This window comes from Muntiacus reevesi, chromosome 2 (assembly GCF_963930625.1).
Source record: "Muntiacus reevesi chromosome 2, mMunRee1.1, whole genome shotgun sequence".
Lineage (NCBI taxonomy): Eukaryota > Metazoa > Chordata > Mammalia > Artiodactyla > Cervidae > Muntiacus > Muntiacus reevesi.
In genome coordinates, this window is record NC_089250.1 from 146,998,195 (window position 1) to 147,018,019 (window position 19,825).

Consider the following 19,825-nt stretch of genomic DNA (forward strand, 5'->3'; position numbering starts at 1 on the left):
ATTTGGTGGAGGTGAGACAGTGAATGGCCCTCTGGACAAGGAAATATAAACAAAATACAAACAAAAGACAGGAAGGAGATACATACAAGACACAAGAGAGGTGTCCAGGATACAAATTTAACTGAAGTGGAGGGTTCATTTACTGATACATTTATTGATTTAACCAGTGTTTATTGAAGGCCTGCTAAGTGTCAGACACCCTGCTCCTCTCTGAGGAAAATACAGAGATAAAAGGCAGGTGGCTCATCTCTAAAGAATCTAGTGTATCTGCAGCAATACACCACTGCAGTGGATAGGATGATTAGTATCAAGGTAGATAAGTCTGGAAAAGTAGGTCTGAGGCCAAACTATTGGAAGACCTTGAAAGCCAGGATTTCCCCCCTGTGGTTCAGAGAAAGCGCCACTTAAAAAAAAACAAGGAGAAAGAAACTTTCTTTTCGTCACATTAAGCTTTCTTTGAACAGTATAATAGATAAAAATGGAATTTTTCTCTCTTCGTCCTTTTCCTATGGAAGCCCCAGGGTTCCTCTACAGTTTTAGAGAACACAGCTTCAAAAATGATATTATTGTGCAGGCTATAGAGGCTTATTGAAATTCTGTGGTTAGAATCAAGAGAGTCACATAATGTATGTACAATGTCCAGTCAAAATAAATCACAGTTGTTGAGCAATTTACTAGGTAGCAGGTATCATATCTAGGGTTTCTTGTATATCATTTAATCTTTACCACAACCCCATCAGGATGGTGCTATTATTATTAATATTATCCACATTTCAGAAAGGATGAGGGGTGTCCAGAGGTGAAGTAAATTCTTCAAGTTGTATAGAAGCCAGAATAGAGTCAATGAGACCTCAGGCTCTGTGTCAAAGTAAAGCTGGGCATGAGGCCTCCAGGTTATACTTTCTCCTAATCTACTCATCACATGTCAGACACTGATTACTGGTATTTCTTAGTATTATCATTATTTCTAGACCACTTAAGAGGATAAGTATCTAGGAATTGCTTCGTACCTTTGGATACTATCATTTTTGGATATATAAATTTAGTTAAGGCAGCTCCAGGAGAGGGTGAAGGACAGGGAAATCTGACTTGCTGCAGTCCATGGGGTCGCAAAGAGTCAGACACGACCGAGCGACTGAACAACAACAAAGGCAGAAGAGTTAATGGCTCAGAATCACTAAGTTTAAAGACAACTTGCTCCAATACAGTAAATAAGGTAGCAAATGACACTATTTACTATTCATTTGTTCTTTTGGGGTGTTATACAAAGTCATGAGAATATCATCTCAGTGGGTTTTCAGCTACTTAGAACCATTTTCTCCATAAAGAAAAATGAAAAAAAAAAAAAAATGGCCAAGAAAAGTACTAAGGATTGTATGGATATAACTCATAGTTAAAGAAATGTAATTTCAAACAATGAGTTTCCAGAGCTGCCAGGTGGAGTTGTTCAGCTTGGACAATGTACAAAGGTGACTGACCAGGGAGGAGCGGTGTGGAAATGGAGCCCTGAATGGAAAATTCCACACTCTGTCATGGTCGGTGTACACTTAGAAAGTTGGGGTAGGGAGGGAACTTTTAAAATTCATTCACCCAGGCTGATGGGCCAGCAGTAGCTACAAAAACTAATCTCAGATCCTACCTTGTTATTAAAAAGATTTTGGATGCTTAAAAAAAAAAGTTTCTTTCACTCACCCAGAAGGGATATCTTTTTAAAAATTCGAACAAAGGCATTCTACAGGTGTAAAGTAATATTTCCCATCTATTATCATTGGCAAAGATGAAAACCTTTTTGTTAAGCCCACAATTGGAGAGCGTGCAAGGAAATGGAGCATTCTCTTGCATTGATTTTGGGAATTTCTGGAATTTGAATTGGGACTGCCTTTTAGGAAATCAGTTTGGCAATATCTTAAATTAAAAAAAATATTCTCACAGTATTTGATCTAGGAATTCTACTTCTATGAATTTATGCTTTAGACATACTACACAAGTGGGCAAGGATAGCATTATAAAGTGTCCTTTGCAATATTTGTGAAAAAAAAAAAAAAAAAAAAAAACCAGAAAGCTATCTACATATTTGTATAGGAAAGTCTGATTAAAAATTATGGGGACTTCCCTGGAGGTCCAGTGGTTAAGATTTTGTGCTTCCAAAGCATGGGGTGTGGATTTGATTTCTGGTCAGGGAACTAAGATCCTACATGTCTTGTGGTGTGGACCAAAAAAAAAAAAAAATGTGATGTCTATATAGTGGTATAATATGTAGCCATTAGGAAAAATCTGTATGTATTAGTATGAAAAGATATATGGAATATATCTAAATGAAACCAATCAGATTGCACAACATTTTACATATTATACTCTCATTTGTGAAAAAAAAAAAGGAACATACATGTGTGTGTTTGTGGAGCTATAGGACATTTCTGGAAGGATATATGAGCAATAGTTAACAAATGATTCCTTCTGGGAAACTAGGAGAGTAGTGGTATGAATTTTAATCTTCCATTTTATATTCTGTTTGGTTGTTTATTAAAAAAAAAGATGAAAACAAACAGGAGAGGTTTTGGGGTCCCATGTTCACTGTAGCATTGTTTACAATAGTCAAGATATGGAAACAATCTAGGGGGTCCATAATTGGATGAATGGATAAGCAAGATGATACATATGTATATATATATATGTATGTATATAAATATATATATATATACACACTACTTCCATATACAAAATGGAATATTATTCAGTTATGAGAAAGGACATTCTGTCTTTTGTGGATAGACCATGAGGGTATTACACGAAGTGAAATAAGTCAGAGAAAGACAAATACTCTGTGATATCACTTACACATGGAATCTAGGAGAGCTGAACTCACAGGAGGGAACAGAAAGATGGTTACCAGGGATGCGGTGTGGGGGAAAATGGGGAGATATTGGTCAACATAGTACACACTTTCAACTGTAAAATGAATAAGTTCTGATTTGTGATTATAGTTAATACTGTTATATCATACACTAGAAACTTGCTAAGAGAGTAGATCTTAAATGTTCTTACCACAAACAAGGAAATGGTAATTATGTTATATGATGGTGGTGTTAGCTAGTGCTAGGGTGGTCATCATTTTGCAATATGTATATATATGTATATATATATATATATATATTGCAAATCCACCGGTCATACATCTCAAATTTACATAATATGTCAATTATATCTACTACAGCTGGGAATAAGGGGGTTTGAGGGAAGCCAGCTGTGAGACAGAGATAACTGTACTGCAAGTTTATTACTTGGCATGCACAGTTGTGTTCAACTCCTGTGAAAGGGAAGGGAAGGAAGCAGATTGGGCAGGAAGAAGGTGGGCTATGAAATTGTCTCAACAATGCTCTCAACTAAGCCTTTTGGAATCGCTGGAGCTTCAGAGTTGTCCTGCATTGGAGTGAGAGGGCCAGGTCTTGATGTACCCTGGCATCAACCAGTCAACAGTAAGACTGTCATAGGAAGATATGACCTCGGGAGAGAAGACTCAGTAGCTAGTCAAACCTGGTCTCCTATCATGCAAAGCAATAAGTCTCTCACTTATTTTATTTTTTAAATTTATGGCATGCTAGATCTTAGTTTCCTGACCAGAGATTGATTGAACCTGGGCCCCTTGCAGTGGAAGTGTGGAGTCTTAACTACTGGACTGCCAGAGAAGTTCCAGTCTCTTACTTCTAAAGAAGGAACTGAGTAGTATATTTAACAGCATTACCATTGAAAAGAGGAGGGCATGGCAACCCACTCCAGTATTCTTGCCTGGGGAATCCCATGGACAGAGGAGCCTGGAGAGCTACAGTCCTTAGGGTTGCAAAGCGTTGGCTAGGACTAAAGCAACTTAGCACACACCCACACTGTTGCAAAACCCATTTTTCTGCAGGCTCAGAAACATTTTGAACTTGTCTGGAGAACTCCACATAGTTAACCCTTTCACATACAGCTGATCCAACTAAGAATGGCCCTGGCTTTTGACTCTTATTCCTCAAACCTTGCCTTCTCATATTAAAATATTGACCAATATCATATAATTGCTGGTCTTCCTGAGCTCTTAATTTCTCATATTCAGCAAATCATAAAAGATGAAATGTCTTCTATATTAGAAGCATCACTTTAAAAAAAAAACAAAAACAACTCGCCTTCCACCCACTCATTGCAGTGGTCTTAAATCCTCTGGTCTTAAATCCTCAGAATTTGCTACCTGCCCTTGGGAATTAAGGGAATACTGATTTATTCTTTTGTGTAGTACACATAGAAGTAATACTTTCACTGCACAGAAACCCTCATTCTTTAACACAAATAATGTTTTATTGAAGCTGAAGAAGCATATCACCTTACAGTGCTTTTATATTAATAATCGAGCTGGCTTGTTTTGCCTGTTCGATAAAGGGGTGAGTAATTTGAAAGTAATTAAGTTGGCCTGGTTTACAGGAGTGTACCACCTTGTAAATGAGTTTATCTGGAGAATCTGGATGCAATCAAAACATAATGGAACACAACCTCCCTTTGGGAAAGTAAATCACGTGGCTTGAGAGGAAGACAAAGAAAAGCTCTCTGGAAGAGAGCCTGTGCTTCTGAGTTTGTGGGTTTAGCAAGATCGGTTCTGGGGTTGGATGGCAATAATACTGGCTTCAAAGCAGTCTTTATCCTTTAGCAATTCCCTAATCCTTGTTGTTATGTGAACCAGCAAACATCTGAAAGGCAAAGCTGTAGAAAGGAATTAAGATGGTTTCCTGAGGCGGAGAGGTTCAGTGGGAGCAAAGAACTTGCAGGGTTCTGCTGGAAGCCTACATTTTGAGAAAATTAGCAAGTATCAATTAGAAACAAAACGTTCAGCAAATCTCAGGATAATTATTGATGCTAATCGCAGGTATTCAAACCATCAAAGTGGCTTCCACGTTAAAGAAAGAGTCACTAAAAGAGTGATATCTCTCCCAGGGGTGACACAGAATTGTATGTGTTGGGAAGCTTACTGGTTTGGAACTGGAGGCTGGAGGATTTACCTCCAACCATTTACAAAACACTGAGAAAAACCATGTCTAAATATTGGTCCATTTCAAAGAATGGAGGGTGTCATTGCCGATGGAGATGATGGGTGCATCGAAGCCCGCTCAGGTCACTCCTGCATGCTACCATTTTTCTTTTCTATGAAAATAAATACTCAATGAACAAAGTTATCAAAAGACCATTTCTTAATGTGTTGCTTAGGGACTCTGATTGTGAACTTAGTTATATAGCTATAATATAAACCTGGGTTTATTATTACTACTACTAAGGAGAAACCCAGGAGTTGCCTTTAAATAAGATACAGTTCAGTTCAGTTCAGTTCAGTTGCTCAGTCATGTCCGACTGTTTGTGACCCCATGAATTGCAGCACGCCAGGCCTCCCTGTCCATCACCAACTCCCAGAGTTTACTCAAACTCATGTCCATCGAGTCGGTGATGCCATCCAACCATCTCATCCTCTGTCGTCCCATTCTTCTCCTGCCCCCAATCCCTCCCAGCATCAGGGTCTTTTCCAATGAGTCAACTCTTTGCATGAGGCGGCCAAAGTATTGGAGTTTCAGCTTCAACATCAGTCTCTCCAATGAACATCTAAGACTGATCTCCTTTAGGATGGACTGATTGGATCTCCTTGCAGTCCAAGGGACTCTCAAGAGTCTTCTCCAACACCACAGTCCAAAAGCATCAATTCTTCGGTGCTCAGCTTTCTTCACAGTTCAACTCTCACATCCATACATGACCACTGGAAAAACCATAGCCTTGACTAGACAGACCTTTGTTGACAATGCAATGCCTCTGCTTTTTAATATGCTATCTAAGTTGGTCATAACTTTCCTTCCAAGGAGTAAGCGTCTTTTAACTTCATGTCTGCAACCACCATCTGCAGTGATTTTGGAGCCCCCAAAAATAAAGTCTGACACTGTTTCCACTGTTTCCCCATCTATTTGCCATGAAGTGATGGGACCAAATGTCATGATCTTAGTTTTCTGAATGTTGAGCTTTAAGCCAACTTTTTCACTCTCCTCTTTCACTTTCAAAATAAGATACAAGGTCACAATAATTGACTAAATACAAGGTTACAATAATTGACTAAAATTATTGATTGATTGGATAACATCATTAAAATGTAAATTTCAGTTTCACTGAGGTGTAAAAAGCACAACAAATAGCACATATTTAAAGTGTACAATCTGGTAAGTTTTGACATATATATTCACCTATGAATCCATCACCATAATCAAAATAATGAACACACTTATCCCCCCCACCTGCAAGCTTCCACGTGTCCCTGAGTAATTCCTCTCCCTCCTCATTCTCAACAGCCACTGCCATGATTTTTATCACTAAAGCTTAGTTTGCATTTTAGTTTCCGTGTACTCTCTCTTTTTTTTCCCTTGGTCTGGCTTTTTTCACACTGTTCAGTTTTTGAGATTCATTCGTGTCATTGTGTGCATCTGATAGTTCATTCGATTTTGTTGCTAATTAGTGTTCCATTGTATGACATGATGGTTAGTTTTAGTGTCAACTTGGCTGGGTTAAGGGATGCCGGGATAGTTGGTAAATCATCATTTCTGAGTATGTCTGTAGGGGTGTTTTAGGGGTGTTTCAGAAGAGTTAACACTTGAATTGGTAGACTGGGCAAAGAAGATCCACCCTCACCAATGCAGGTGGGAATTATCCATCTTTAGAGGGTCTGAAAAGTGAAAGTGAAAGTCGCTCAGTTGTATCTGACTCTTTGTGACCCCATGGACTATGCAGTCCATGGAATTCTCCAGGCCAGAATACTGGAGTGGGCAGCCTTTCCCTTCTCCAGGGGATCTTCCCAACCCAGGGATTGAACCGAGGTCTCCTGCATTGTCTGGATATAGCTATAAGGCAGAGAAAGGGTGAACTTGCTCTCTGAGCAAGAACATACAGCATGTTACAATTATTTTTAAGTTTTCTCTTAAAAAAACTAATTAAAAAGTAATCATAGCTTTCATTTTTTTTGAAAGTTGTAGTAGAAGTCAATAGGATTTACCTTTACAATTTAATTGAGTGTTTGCACATTCTATGTGAGGCTGTTAGAAAAGGGGATAATTTGGGGTGGGTTGGGAAGAACTGAAACTTCTGCTGCAGCAGGGAGTAGAGGACTGCAGAGGGTAGACTTCTCAGGTGGAGGAACAGGGCATTAAGTCCATTAGAAGAGGGGAGACAGGAGAAATGGAATATAGAATCATAGAACTTGAGGCACAAAATTCTTTAGAGGTCACCCAGTTGAATGTCTCATATTTGAAAGACCTGTCTGAAATGCCATGGGATAGCACAGAGCCTAAGACAATAGAAAAGATGGAAAGGAAATATTCTTGATGTTTAAATGATGACACCTGAGGTCTATTTTAGAGTCCAGTGATACCATTATTTTCTAAATCATCTTTGTTAAAACCAGAAATGCCTTTGGGCTGATAGACTCACAGGCACTCAGCCTGGTTAAAAAAACATGTGCTGGATTTCAGCCTTCTCCTACCCCTTTGGCAGTGTACTTTCATGAGGTGTGCCAAAGCCACGCAGGTGTCTTTCCCCAAGCCAAAGGGAAATCTGGAAACCAGCATTTCTAACTTAATTGGTTTGAGAGGGAGCTGATTAGAGACAGTACAGTTTGAACATGAAGGTTCAAACAAAAGATAACTTCTCCAGCAATCAGCCATAGATTGGGGCGGCTAAAACTTGACAGTAAGGCCAAGGACAGTAAGGATGGAAATCAAGGCACTGAGGATCCAGGGAAATAGTGGATTAAAGGCGGACTGGAGAACTCTATTTGCAGAGGTCAGGTTCCAGTGGAGCATCTGAAAGGTTAAAGAAGGATGATCACCTGGGAAACTGGTTAGTATACTATTCTGAACGTAGCTGTTCAGTCATTCAGTCATGTCTGAATATTTGCGACCCCATGGACGACAGCACGCTAGGCTTCCCTGTCTTTCACCATCTCCTGGAGCTTGTTCACACTCATGTCCATTGAATCAATGATGCCATCCAACCATCTCATCTTCTGTCATCCCCTTCTCCTCCTGCCTTCAATCTTTCCTAGCATCAGGGTCTTTTCCAATAAGTTGGCTCTTTACATTAGGTGGCCAAAGTATTGGAGTTTCAGCTTCAGCATCAGCCCTTCCAATGAATATTCAGGACTGATTTCCTTTAGGATTGATTAACCAATCAATCCTTGTAAGGAGATCAAGGAAATCTCTTCATATCCTTGCAGTCCAAGGGACTTTCGAGAGTCTTCTCCAATACCAAAGTTCAAAAGCACCAATTCTTGGGCATTCAGCCTTCTTTATGGTCCAACTCTCCCATCCATACATGATTACTGAAAAAAACCATAGCTTTGACTATACAGATCTCTGTCAGCAAAGTTATGTCTGTGTTTTTAATATGCCGTCTAGGTTTGTCATAACTTTTGTTCCAAGGAGTAAGAGTCTTTTAGTTTCATGGCTGCAGTTATCATCCACAGTGATTTTGGAGCCCAAGAAAATAGTCTGTCACTGTTTTCATTGTTTCCCCATCTATTTGCCATGAAGTGATGGGACTGGATGCCACAATCTTCGTTTTTTGAATGTTGAGTTTTAAGCCAACTGAAACTTTTAAGCCAACTCCCCTCTTTTACCCTCAGCAAGAGGTTCTTTAGTTCCTCTTTGCTTTCTGCCATAACAGTGTTGTCATCTGCATATCTGAGGCTATTGATATTTCTCCTGGAGTCTTGATTCCATCTTGTGCTTTGTCCAGCCCAGCATTTTGCATGATGTACTCTGCATATAAGTTAAATAAGCAAGGTGACAACGTACAGCCTTGATGTACTCCTTTCCAAATTTTGAATCAGTCTTTTGTTCTATGTTTGGTTCTAACTGTTGCTTCTTGACCTGCATACAGGTTTCTCAGGAGGCAGGTAAGATGATCTGGTATTCTTATGTCTTTAAGAATTTTCAGTTTGTTGTGATCCTCATAGTAAGCAGAAGTAGATGTTTTTCTGAAATTCTCTTGCTTTTTCTATGATACAATGGATGTTGGCAATTTGATCTCTGGTTCTTCTGCCTTTTCTAAATCCAGATTGAACATCTGGAAATTCTCAGTTCACGTACTGTTAAAGCCTAGCTTCAAGGATTTTGAGCATGACCTTGTTAGTATGTGAAATGAGTGCAATTGTGTGGTAGTTTGAACATTCTTTGGCATTGGGATTGGAATGAAAACTGACCCTTTGCAGCCCTATGGCCACTGCTGAATTTTCCAAATTTGCTGGCATATTGAGTGCAGCACTTTCACAGCATCATCTTTTAGAATTTGAAATAGCTCAGCTGAAATTCCATCACCTCCACTAGCTTTGTTTGCAGTGATGCTTCCTAAGGCCCACTTGACTTTGCACTACAGGATGTCTGGCTCTAGGGGAGTGAGGACACAATCGTGGTTATCCAGGTCATTAAGATCTTTTTTGTATAGTTCTGTGCATTCTTACCACCTCTTCTTAATATCATCTGCTTCTGTTAGGTCTATAACGTTTCTGTCCTTTATTGTGCTCATCTCTGTAGGAAATGTTCCCTTGGAATCTCTAATTTTCTTGAGGAGATCTCTAGTCTTTCCCACCCCATTGTTTTCCTCCATTTCTTTGCATTGATCACTGAGGAAGGTTTTCTTATCTCTCCTTGCTATTCTTTGGAACTCTGCATTCAGTATGGTATATCTTTCCTTTTCTCCTTTGCCTTTTGCTTCTCTTCCTTTCTCAGCTATTTGTAAGGCCTCCTCAGACAACTATTTTGCCTATTTGCATTTCTTTTTCTTGGAGATGGTTTTGATCATTGCCTTCTGTACAATGTTATGAACCTCTGTCCATAGTTCTTCAGGCAATCTGTCTATCAGGTCTAATCCCTTGAATCTATTTGTCACTTTCACTGTATAATCGTAAAGGATTTGATTTAGGTCATACTTGAATGGCTTAGTGGTTTTCCCCACTTTCTTCAATTTAATTCTGATCTGGAGTTCATAATCTGAGCCACAGTCAGCTCCTAGTTTTGTTTTTGCTGACTGTATAGAGCTTCTCCATCTTTGGCTATGGTACCCTTTTTATATGATTGTAGTACTCTTTTTCTTTTTTAAAGTAAAATTCTATACAATGGAGAAAAGACAATCTCTTTAACAAGTGGTGCTGGGAAAACCGGTCAACAACTTGTGAAAGATTGAAATCAGAACACTTTCTAACACCATACACAAAAATAAACTCAAAATGGATTAAAAATCTAAATGTAAGACCAGAAACTATAAAACTCCTAGAGGAAAACATAGCAAAACACTCTCCAACATAAATCACAGCAGGATCCTCTATGACCCACCTCCCAGAACATTGGAAATAATAGCAAAAATAAACAAATGGGACCTAATGAAACTTAAAAGCTTTTGCACAACAAAGGAAACTATAAGCAAGGTGAAAAGACAGCCTTCAGAATGGGAGAAAATAATAGCAAATGAAGCAACTGATAACGAATCAAAACCACAATGAGGTACCATTTCACTCCAGTCAGAATGGCTGCTATCCAAAAGTCTACAAGCAATAAATGCTGGAGAAGGTGTTGAGAAAAGGGAACCCTCTTAACGCTGTTGGCGGGAATGCAAACTAGTACAGCCGCTATGGAGAACAGTGTGGAGATTCCTTAAAAAACTGGAAATAGAACTGCCATATGACCCAGCAATCGCACTGCTGGGCATACACACCAAGGAAATCAGAATTGAAAGAGACACATGCACCCCAATGTTCATCACAGCTCATAATAGCCAGGACATGGAAGCAATCTAGATGTCCATCGGCAGATGAGTGGATAAGAAAGCTATGGTATATATACACAATGGAATATTACTCAGCCATTAAAAATAGTACATTTGAATCAGTTCTAATGAGGTGGATGAAACTGGAGCCCATTATACAGAGTGAAGTAAGCCAGAAAGAAAAACACCAATACAGTATACTAATGTATATATATGGGATTTAGAAAGATTGTAATGATAACCCTATATGCGAGACAGCAAAATGACACAGATGTATAGAACAGACTTTTGAGCTCTGTGGGAGAGGGCGAGGGTGGGATGGTTGGGGAGAATGGCATTGAAACAGGTATATTATCATATGTGAAATGAATCGCCAGTCCAGGTTTGATACATGAGACAGGGTGCTTGGGGTTGGTGCACTGGGATGACCCAGAGGGATGGGATGGGGAGGGAGGTGGGAGGGGGGTTCAGGATGGGGAACACATGTATACTCGTGGTGGATTCATGTCAATGTACGGCAAAACCACTACAATATTGTAAAGTAATCAGCCTCCAATTATATTAAATAAATTTATACTAAAAAAATAAAAACACTTGCCAATTTGTAGGAAAAAAAGTAAAATTCTGAATTATTTAACATTGATTCAGTTATAGATTGCTGTTTAAGAAACTTTTCTGAAACGTAGTCACTTAAATTAAAGTAGCTGTTTATTTAGCTCATGAATCTGCGATTTGGCCAGGGTTCAGTGGGGAAGGCTTGGTTCTTCTCCACTGGATGTCAGCTGGGGTGGTTTGAGTAGAGGCAGGAGGATCCACTGTAAGATGGCTCACTAGCATGACTGGCACGTTGATGCTGGCTTGTCAGGTGGAGCTCAACAAGGACTGACAGCCTGGGGCCTCTCTTTTCTTCCATATAGTTCCCTCCACATAGGCTTCTCCATGGGTTGTTTTGGGCTTCCTCAGAGCATGGTGGCTGGGTTCCAAGAGTGAGCATTCCAAATGACAGGAAGTAGAAATTGCCAATTTCTTAATGTCTGGGTCTGGAAATTTGCAGTGTCACTTCTGCTGTATTACATTGGTTAAGCAGTCACAGATTTAAGTTTCAAGGGGACGAAACTTTGATCCTTCACCTCTTGGTGGGAGGAGTTTCAAAAAATGTAGTGGGTGTATGTCAAAATCATACAGGTAGAAAAACACACCAACCATAAGTGCAGAATTAAGAGAATTTTTTTTTAGTTAAGAGAAATTTTGCATAATAAGCGTATCATGTGATCAGCAACCAAAAGTCATCCTCTACTCAACCCCACACGTTGTCCTCTTCCATTCACTACTCTCTCAAAGGCAATCAACATCCAGGACTCTAATACTAAAGATTAGTTCAATGTTTCTCAACTCCGGCTGGATAATTCCCTGTTACGGGTGAGATGCGGAATTGTCCAGTGCATTGCAGAATGTTTAGCAGCATCTTTGGCCTCTACCCACTAGATGCTAGGAACACCCCATCCCCTTATTGTGACAACCAAAATGTCTGTAAAAATTGCCAAATATCTGGGTGGGGGGGCAAGCAAGATCACCCCTTGCCCCTAGTTGAGAATCACTGGGTTAGAAGATATTATCTCTTTTTATTATTTGTCTAAATAACTTCCAGATGTTCAAGCTTGTTTTAGAAAAGGCAGAGGAACCAGAGATCAAATTGCCAACATCTGCTGGATCATCGAAAAAGCAAGAGTTCCAGAAAAACATCTATTTCTGCTTTATTGACTATGCCAAAGCCTTTCACTGTGTGGATCACAATAAACTATGGAAAATTCTTAGAGATGGGAATACCAGACCACCTGACATGCCTCTTGAGAAACCTATATGCAGGTCAGGAAGCAACAGTTAGAACTGGACATGGAACAACAGACTGGTTCCAAATATGAAAAGGAGTACGTCAAGGGTGTATATTGTCACCCTGCTTATTTAACTTATATGCAGAGTACATCATGAGAAATGCTGGGCTGGAAGATGCACAAGCTGGAACCAAGATTGCCAGGAGAAATAGCAATAACCTCAGATAAGCAGATGACAACACCCTTATGGCAGAAAGTGAAGAGGAACTAAAAAGCCTCTTGATGAAAGTGAAACAGGAGAGTGAAAACATTGGCTTAAAAGCTCAACATTCAGAAAACTAAGATCATGGCATCTGGTCCCATCACTTCATGGGAAATAGATGGGGAAACATGGAAACAGTGTCAGACTTTATATATTTGGGCTCCAAAATCACTGCAGATGGTGATTGCAGCCATGAAATTAAAAGACGCTTACTCCTTGGAAGGAAAGTTATGACCAACCTAGACAGCATATTAAAAAGCAGAGGCATTGCATTGCCAACAAAGGTCTGTCTAGTCAAGGCTGTGGTTTTTCCAGTGGTCATGTATGCATGTGAGAGTTGGACTGTGAAGAAAGCTGAGCACCGAAGAATTGATGCTTTTGGACTGTGGTGTTGGAGAAGACTCTTGAGAGTCCCTTGGACTGCAAGGAGCTCCAACCAGTCCATCCTAAAGATCAGTCCTGGGTGTTCATTGGAAGGACTGATGCTGAACCTGAAACTCCAATACTTTGGCCGCCTCATGCGAAGAGTTGACTCACTGGAAAAGACCCTGATGCTGGGAGGGATTGGGGCCAGGAGGAGAAGGGGACAACAGAGGATGAGATGGTTGGATGGCATCACCGACTCAATGGACATGAGTTTGAGTAAACTCCGGGAGTTGGTGATGGACAGGGAGGCCTGGCGTGCTGTGGTTCATGGGGTCGCAAAGAGCTGGACGTGACTGAGCGACTGGACTGAACTGAAGTGAAATCCCACTTAATCATTGAGAACATAAGTTCTAAGAGGCTTCATGTTTCTAATTTGTTTTTTTTTTTTTAAGTCTATTTTGATTTCAACTGATTCCTCAGTCCCTAGGATACTGCCTGGAGTATAACAGAAAACTGAGACACTGTATTGGATGAAGGAGTGAACGAAAGATAGCAATTCTGAACAGCGATTTAAAGACTCAACTCTACATGTGTTTACGCAGTTGAACCTTCAGTCAGACATAATTTGTTCATTTTTGTTAGAGATGCCATTTTATGAAGTTCCCATGGATAAAAAATATATATGCTTGTAATAAAATCTATATTGGTTAATTTCTTCCTACAGCAACAAAAAATATGGGTCACAGGAATAGAAAAAACTTGTAATCACCCAGCCAAACAGGCAGCATCTCATGATAGTGTTAATGATTTACCTAATAAGCCACAAAACGTGGTTTGTAATTGCTGTGATGGCTTTGTGAAACAGGAATTTGCAGTAACAAAGTTTTCATTAAAACCTTGGGTGAGGCAGTAGGTTCTAGAAGATTAGAAGAGGAAGAGGAAGAAGTATGAGATGGTAACAAGGGGTTAGTAAGTTATTTCTTTATAGGAAAAACGGAAAAATTTTTTTGGAAGACAGCCACTGACATTATTCTAAAAACACACCTCCTTCCCTCCAGCATGTGACAGTGTGACATCTTACTAGGCAGATTTCTTTTTAAAAAAAAATTTTTTTTTAGGTAGATTTCTTAAAAGTTATCACAAGAAGAGTTTTCAGAGAGATTCTCAATGACTTCCGGCAGACACGCCCTTCTTTTCAAAATTCCTAACTGCATTTATTTACTCTTCAATCAAAATTGTGTCAGAAAAATGGACACAATTACTAGTATACAAGGCAAGTGAAGTTAGGGGTTTCATGAAAACAGAATTTTATAGTTGAGAAGGCTCTTAAAGATCACATGATCATTCTGAGGAGCCTAACTATAATACTGCAAAATTTTTAATACCTTGGGTGTTACCCTGCTTTCTGGGTCATTCTGAATTATTTCATCTCCTTGAAGCCACCTCTCTTAAAAGTGAAACTTGTATAATCCTCAGGGTGTAGAGTAGTGACTTGCCTAAAGAGCTGGTTAATCACAGGAGAAGTATTTTTTTAAAATAAATTTATTTTAATTTATTTATTATTTATTTGGCTACACTGGGTCTTAGCTGGGACATGCAAAATCTTTAGTTGTGGCATGTGGGGTCTAGTTCCTTGACCAGAGATTGAACCACCACTGAACCACCAGGGAAGTTCCAGGACGAGTAATTTTGAGCCAGTCCTCAAAATAATACCATCCAACATATATCTTATGTAACAAAGATGAAAGAAATGTAATACATAAAACAAAGCTAGTGGAGGTGATGAAATTCCAGTTGAGCTATTTCAAATCCTGAAAGATGATGCTGTGAAAGTGCTGCACTCAATATGCCAGCAAATTTGGAAAACTCAGCAGTGGCCACAGGACTGGAAAAGGTCAGTTTTCATTCCAATCCCAGAGAAAGGCAATCCCAAAGAATGTTCAAACTACCACACAATTGCACTCATCTCACACGCTAGTAAAGTAATGCTCAAGATTCTCCAAGCCAGGCTTCAACAATACGTGAACCGTGAACTTCCAGATGTTCAAGCTGCTTTTAGAAAAAGCAGAGGAACCAGAGATCAAATTGCCAACATCTGCTGGATCATCGAAAAAGCAAGGGAGTTCCAGAAAAACATCTATTTCTGCTTTATTGACTACGCCAAAGCCTTTGATTGTGTGGATCACAATAAACTGTGGAAAATTCTGAAAGAGATGGGAATACCAGACCACCTAACCTGCTTCTTGAGAAATCTGTGTGCATGTCAGGAAGCATGCAGTAGAATGTGACATGGAACAACAGACTTGTTCCAAATATGAAAAGGAGGACGTCAAGGGTGTATATTGTCACCATGCTTATTTAACTTATATGCAGAGTACCTCATGAGAAACGCTGGGCTGGAAGAAGCACAAGCTGGAATCAAGATTGCCAGGAGAAATATCAATAATTTCAGATAAGCAGATGACAACACCCTTATGGCAGAAAGTGAAGAGGAACTAAAAAGCCTCTTGATGAAAGTGAAACAGGAGAGTGAAAAAGTTGACTTAAAGCTCAACATTCAGAAAACTAAGATCATGGCATCTGGTCCCATTGCTTCATGGGAAATAGATGGAGAAACATTGGGAAAAGTGTCAGACTTTATATTTTTGGGCTCCAAAATCACTGCAGATGGTGATTGCAGCCATGAAATTAAAAGACGCTTACTCCTTGGAAGGAAAGGTATGACCAACCTAGATAGCATATTAAAAAGCAGAGGCATTGCATTGCCAACAAAGGTCTGTCTAGTCAAGGCTATGGTTTTTCCAGTGGTCATGTATGGATGTGAGAGTTGGACTGTGAAGAAAGTTGAGCACTGAAGAATTGATGCTTTTGAACTGTGCTGTTGGAGAAGACTCTTGAGAGTCCCTTGGACTGCAAGGAGCTCCAACCAGTCCATCCTAAAGATCAGTCCTGGGTGTTCATTGGAAGGACTGATGCTGAACCTGAAACTAATACTTTGGCCGCCTCATGCGAAGAGTTGACTCACTGGAAAAGACCCTGATGCTGGGAGGGATTGGGGGCAGGAGGAGAAGGGGACAACAGGGGATGAGATGGCTGGATGGCATCACTGACTCGATGGACATGAGTTTGAGTAAACTCCGGGATTTGGTGATGGACAGGGAGGCCTGGCATGCTGTGGTTCATGGGGTCGCAAAAGTCAGACACGACTGAGCGACTGAACTGAGCTGAACTGAATACATAAAAGCATAAAGCAATAGATTAACACAAAGGCTTCTATCAAACTTACAGGCTTGATTGACTTCACAGACTTTGTTGCTTGAATGATGTGGCTAGTTAATGTCTGAATGAAATAAACTTGATATGGATCATTCAAATCCTTCAAGTCCAAAAGACATTGTGGTGTCTAGATTTTTACACTGGAATTTGAATACCACTTGTAAAAGAAGTATGTCTGTATAGTGTTTTTTTTTTTTTTTAATTTCCTAAAGATCTGAATATGTTAAGACTTGTTGTTAGGCTGTGAAATGCTTATGATTCACTTCAGCAGAAGTGACTAGGGATGAGGGAAGGGTGGGAGTGTAAGTGTAACAGTTTTGTATGACGCAGAAAGGGAGACGAAGGAGAAGGGAGGATATTTTTGGATTCTGTTTTTGAATAAAAAATAGCTTAAATCAGGTAATTTGTTTAGTTTTAAAACAGGGAAAAATGACCAAAAATCTGGTTTGGATTTTTGTGAATGACACACAAATTCTATTTCAGGAGAATAATTGTCATAACTGCAGTTTGCTTTCTTAAAATACCTGAAAAAATTCCTTCCTAAACTGTAACTCCACAAGGATAGAAAAATGTATTTATACCACATGGTACTTGTACACTAAAGTAATTTGCTCGTTCCACCTCTACAGCAATATTTAAAGAACTTAGGACATTTACCACTTAAGTTAGAAAGAAGGAAGGGAAAAGGAATTGACATGTAGTTTGCTTTCACTAGGTATAAAGTTATTTTATTTTCATTCATTATTCAACAAAAATATACGGAATATGACAGACACATTGCGATAGATGCAGGGGGTGTAAGGATGAGCAAGACACAGTCCCTGCACTCCAAGTGTTTTCAGTCTAGATGGAGAAACATACACATACCTTTAGATCCATACTGTGATACTTACATGCTCACACATACAAACACACACATCCCTATACACATATAACATACACAAACACACCCAGCACCCATACACTTTCACACACTCATACACATTTACATGTAAAAATATTTATACACACACAAGAGTTTGGGAGCTCACAAAGTGGAGACCATGAGTAGAGGACGTTTTCAAGTTACAAAGGGAAGGAGAAGGAAATAGAGACAATTCTGTGAGACAGCTGTTACAGAAGCTCAGTAAGGATGAGGAGAGAGTCATAGTGGAGTTGTTAAGCACTAAGGAATTGGTTTACTGAGATCTACATTCAAGTTCAAGTCTTCCATTACTACCTTTGAGGCCATGACCATGCTATTTATATTTAATGTTGTCTCAGTTTTCCTCGCTTTTACATGGGAGCTATCACAGAACCTATGATGCACAGCGCAGTGCCCAGCATGTAGTAAGCACTCCATATATATTCAGTTTCTAATTTTCAATGGTATCCCTGCTGTTATCAGTGAAGATTAGTGATCTGGTAAATTATGAAGATAGTTCTCCTCTTACCGATCTGTTAGTGAGTGTTAGTGACAAAACATTGGGTATTAAATGAATATTATATATGTATATATTTTTTCACGTGGTCACTGTTTAAGCTTCATTTTTAAAGGATTAAAAATTCAAGGGAGCCAAACTATTTTTCACAGATAACACAAACATCTAGATATTATGGTCATTACTGGGAAAATTGGAATCTGTCTAAATATCATCTCACTTGGCAGTATTAAATAATTTCTGTGGGTGTAGCTTCATGGAAAAGCAATAAAAGCTATTATTAACTCTCCATGATCATTTCACCAAAGTATATTAGTGAGGTTCTTGATCATCTCATTTATACAATAATGACAATGTCATTTGATATTATTCATTGATATGATGAAGCAATTTATAAAATATGAGGTAAAAGTGGCTAGTATACACCTCAAAAGTTTACATCACCAATAACCAGAGAAATGTCAATAAGAGATAATTTTGGACTATCTCGGCAAAGATTAAAAAGACAGATTGGTGCTATTGAAAGTCTGGTGAAACTGACATTCTCATACATAGATTGCTAGTAGGAACAGAGAACAGCACTCTACAGTCTTTCTGGAGGCCAATTTGGCAACAGGTAAAAGCACTTTATGTTCTTTGAGTCAGCAGTTCCACTTCTTGAACTTTATCTTAAAGAAATGTAATCAGACAAATACACAAAGATGCTTGTATATGCATGCTCACTGTAGCGTTGCTTATAATGACAAAAAAACGAAACCACCTAAATGCCTGCCAGTGGAGAAATGCTTAAATAAATGATGGTAGAGCTATATATACTGGGACTCTATGCCCCTATTAAAAAGGATTAGATAGATCTATTTGTGCTGGCATAGAAAGATGTCCATGATCCATATCAGATGTCATTTTATATTAAAAATCATATGCACAGAAAATAATTTGGTCATATTTTTTTGGTCATACATCCATAACTTTTTAAAAGTATTTTTATTTTGGTATAATTCCTTTCTCCAGGGGATCTTCCCAACTCAGGTATCAAACTTAGTTCTCCTGGATTGTAGCCAGATTCTTTACCATCTGAACCACCAGGGAAGCCCCAAATTCACCCACTATAAGTCTACAATCCAATGATTCTTGGTAAATGCCTATAGTTTTGCAATCATTACCATAATCAAGTTTTAGAACCTTTTTATTACCACTCAAAGTTCCCTCCTGCTCATAAGGTTTTAACTCTTTACATGGTTAGGTTGGGGGTGAAGTCAAGTAGGGTGAAGGCAAGAGGGGAGAATTATAGACAGCTTCCTAGTTTAACATTTCTGCATCATTTGAATTATTTTACAACAAGAATATGCTATCTTTTAATTGAGAAAATGGTAAAGATTTTGTATTATGAAAAGAACAAAAAAAGGAAAGACATATCCTTGGACCCAAATCTACTTCTTGTAATTTATCCTAAGGAAATAATCAAATATGTGGAAAAGGATCTGTGAACAAAGATATTTATCAATGTTTTATCCGTAACAGAGAAAAGTTGTTAAGTAATCTATTAAATATCTCATGATGGAAGAAAACACTAATCACTTAAATATGAAAAGCACAAGTTTTAAATCTTATAGGCAGTATAATTTTATCCATGTAAAAAAAAATAATGTACAGCCAGAAAGTCCTCTTTGGAAATATGATGAAGTCTTGCCAATGGTTATCTCTAAATGGTAGAACTATAACACTTTTTAATTTTTTGTGCATTTCTTCATTTCCCACAATGAGCACATACTATCTTTTCACGTAAGCCACCTAAATAAATGATAGCAATTGAAAATAGATCAATTATGGCATTGTTTTCACAGGTGTTTATGCTT